Raw genomic sequence first — 4,130 nt, 5'->3', positions numbered from 1 at the left:
TTTATGGAAAATAATTTTGTAGAGCATGTGTGATTTGAGGAGAAAGAGCCGTGCAAAGATGGAAGAGCCCCATGTTTCTGGGACAAAATCATTTGCTCGACTTGCTCACGAAGAGGTATTATTATATTTTATTATTTTGACTTATATTATCGTTTTTTTTTAAATTATTTATTTTCATCAAACATAACTACATATTGTTATAGGCATTGAAAAATGGTGTATACCCAACACGAGGACAAATATATGTAAAAACCCGCACTCGTAAAAATGGAAATATCGTGAATGAAAAAGTCGCTCAAGTTATGGTAATGATTTCCCTAGACATTATATATACATGTTTTTAATCATATCAAGTCATATACTATTTGTTTCGTTTTAAACCTTGTAATTTGTCCCACTTTCAAAGTAGGTTGCTATATTATGTTGCTATTAATTTGAAAGTGGGACAATAACAGTGGGTGAGAAACACTTGTCATGTTTTTTGTATGTTGCTATAATGCAGACTTCCCTACAAGCCATTGCAAGTGATTCCTCAAATACCCTAGGATCTGTAGATGATTTTTCAAATGATGACTACTCTAAGGTTAAAGGTCCTGAAAAAAGAGGGTATATCAGATGTGTTGGAAGGATGCCTACCGTAAAAGAGAAGGTTGTTTCTTGTTCTAATGATTCGAGTGTCGAACAACTAAAAACTATGGTGAACGTTATGGAAAATATCATCCAAGAACATATCCCAAATGCAAACTTGTCTGGAATTCTTAGCAATATGAACATACAGGTACATATGTCATTTATAATTGCATTGTTCCTATTCAATTACCCTATGAACGAAAAAAAACATTCATTAAAATTAGTCCATTATCATATTTCCAATTGGACTCAAGAATGAGCACTTTTGCCCTTCTGAATATTCTTCTTGGTGTACATTTGTACAAGACTAGTAGAAGATATCTAGAATTGGACATTAATGTTACATGTTTTCATTAATTTGTTTCAGATGCCAGGCAACACTTCTACAGGTCCACGTAACTCTAATTCAGTTAACCAGAGAGCATCTTCTGAAAGTCATCATAATGATGGTAATCATTTTTATGAGCTTTTGTCTTTCCTTTGTTCTTATAAATATAGTTTATTTGTGTTGAGTGTTATATTATTTATTTTCTAAACTAAGCCTTGTTTCACTGGATTCTGGATTATCTTTGTTTTTTGACAGGGAATTGCTAGCATTGATTCTAGAGTATGAGATAACACAATTTATTCAACCTATCATGTCTTTGTTTTTTTGTTTTATTTTATTTTTATATGTATGTTTGAACTTTTTCTCATTACTTTATGTTTAGCATTTACTTAAACATATTTGATATTCCCCTAGATATTTGATTCAAAAAGTTAAAAAAATATTGATGAAAAACAATAAAATTTTGATTATTTGTAATGTGCTACAATTTAATTATTCATTTTATTTTATATTATAGATGAAATTGTATTGTGGAAAATAAAATTGTCACTAAAATCTTAAAATATCTAATTATACGTAGCATGAATTTTTTAAATCACATGAGCTTTTAATGGCACAAAATATATGCCACAAAAAAATTTTCTACTGTGACACATAAAAAATGCCACTATTTTTTATTGTGGTAAATAAATAAGTGCCACTAAAATTTTAAAATGTGTAACTAAAAGCAACACAAATTATTAAATCAAATCAGATTTAGTGGCACAAAATATGTGCCACAAAAGAAATTTGTTTTACTGTGACAAATAAAAAAGTGCCACTGAAAGCCTAAAAACTGCAGCAGCAAAAACAAAAAGTGCCACTAAAAGGTTTTAGTGGGAGCGTTTCTAGTGGCATTTATCAAGTGTGCCGCTGATTCTTTGAGAAGCCTTTAGTGGCATTTTTTTGGACTTTTAGTGGCACTTTTTGTGTGCCACTAAATGACATATTTTTTGTAGTGCGGCTTGCTTGGAGAACAAGCTGTCGCCCTAGGGTTTCTGGGGCCGGCCTATGGGGGCCCGTTTGATGCCTTCTAGGGTTACAATACCTATAAATACAGCTCCCTAGGAGCGACATGAACACTCACGAAAATCTGAAAGCTCTCCCTCTCTCTGCGGTTTTTTCTTCTAGTTTCCGAGTAGTCGCTTTGTGTTTGTCGATTTCCAGTGCTGTTGGAATATAGATCTAGCTGCATTAAATCCTGGGGTTTTACTATGTTGCTTACAACCAGTAGAAGCGAAGTAAAAACCTTTAAGGACAGGAATCTGATCCATGCAGTTGCTTCAAGATCAAGTCAGCAATCAACAGGTCGGTTTTACTTTTTCTGTCTTGTGTTTAATTCGTCCAATAACAGGACAGTCTTCTTCTACCTTTCTTATAATCAGATCTAATCGGGAAGGATAGATCTGGTTTCTGGACGGAACTTGGTAAATATAATAATAATAATTGAATTTATTATTCGCAACTAATCGACATATAATTCACAATATTATTTGTCGGTTTCCTTGCGCATCTTTTAGTTTGATATACAACACGCACATCAACTAACTCCAACTCATCAATAAAATCATTAAATGCATCCGTTGAAGTGTGACAAAAAACAGAAGCATATCTTTCTGTTTCGTCTCTAACAACATTAAAATCACCAAAAATAATGTAATTACTCCCACTCCTTCGAACAAATGACTTCAGATAATCCCACACTTGTTGTTTCCCAACTAAATCTTGAGGAGCATAAACATTGACCATATAACAATGAATATGGAATGGAACCCACACTCCACCAACAATAACTACATTATTATTACACTCCACACTATCTTTTACAAAAACATTAGGATCCCAAATAGAAAGAATCCCACCCGAACACGCATGAGCACAACTACTCGTAAAATCAAACATGTAATTACCCTACATGCTACGAATCTTAAACACATTAACTTGAGTCATTATGGTTCTCTTGAAGCCCCAAGAACGACATCCCATTCGGAATACACAAGGATTTAACCCAACTTCTTTTAGAGAAAGTCCGGGTGCTACAAATGTTCAAAAATAAACAATTCATTGATCGACCTGTATCACACCAATACTCAAAAAAAATTGACGAACCTTTTCCTTATTTCCATCCATATCATACCCAAGAAGATTACCCATCTGGAAATATTGCGCCATTACATTATAAATGTTGTCCACTGAAATAGGAGCACGTTTCTTAAGAAACTTTGAAAATCCATGAGAGTTAGAAGATCTAGCTTTGAAGGCCACCTTATTAGAATGTCAATTATTATACGGATCATCTGGAGAAGAACACCGGAAACCTGGAGGTTGAGAAAGAGAATCAACATCCTTACAATGATTATCAGCCGAAGCAATAGTAGGAGAAGCTATCGGAACAGAAGTTGCAACCGGCTGTTGTTGAGAATCCACCTGGACAAGATCAACGACCTGTTGAATTGGAACAAAAATAGGAGGATGAACCGGAACGTTTTCGTGAGGGAATGGCAACTCACAGCCCAGCATCGGGCTGGAATTCCATCCACATCCTTAAGCACATTTCCCTTGATACACCTAGTAGGAAAGAACTGGCCCATTTTGTCAACGAAACCAGCACCCCGTTCACCATTCTGAATATAATCTTTCTCGCTGAAATCATCACCAATTTCTCTATCTTCTTGATTAACATGATTATCATCTCCCAAAATATTATCACCAATTCACCACAGACATCATCCGACTCGCCTGAAAGCTTTGGAATATCACAATCCAATGCCTCACCATTGTCCATAATTTTCGGTTCCCAATTAAAGAGCTCATGAACACCTGTATCGTACTCAGTCTATTGCAGATAAAGTCTGTATATAATTAGTTTTATTTAGTTACCTGTATTAGACTATTTTTTACTTTGAATATCGTGTACATTCATGTTGTAATTTGTATATATACTTTAATCATCTTTCAATAATATTCATCGGGAACTTTTATCCCATCATCACATGGTATCATCCTAAATACCGATCCCTGAAACAACCCTAAACCTCCTCACTGCTTTCTCTTTCTTTCTGCCTCTCATCTTCTTCATTTCACGATGTCTTCTTCATCTGAGAATTCTTTCTCCTTAAATACTCGCATCCAT

The 4,130-nt window shown here is 34.5% G+C and overlaps 1 long non-coding RNA gene across 1 annotated transcript; it reads left to right on the top strand.

The window, feature by feature from the left end:
* Nucleotides 1-924: 924 nt before the first annotated feature.
* Nucleotides 925-1,435, top strand: LOC111897311 (uncharacterized). The gene is made up of 2 exons (XR_008232238.1): nucleotides 925-1,079; nucleotides 1,214-1,435. It is a non-coding gene; the product is annotated as an uncharacterized LOC111897311 (long non-coding RNA).
* The last annotated feature ends 2,695 nt before the right edge of the window (nucleotides 1,436-4,130 follow it).

This window comes from Lactuca sativa, chromosome 4 (genome assembly GCF_002870075.4).
Source record: "Lactuca sativa cultivar Salinas chromosome 4, Lsat_Salinas_v11, whole genome shotgun sequence".
Lineage (NCBI taxonomy): Eukaryota > Viridiplantae > Streptophyta > Magnoliopsida > Asterales > Asteraceae > Lactuca > Lactuca sativa.
This window is presented reverse-complemented; position numbering and strand designations above follow the sequence as displayed.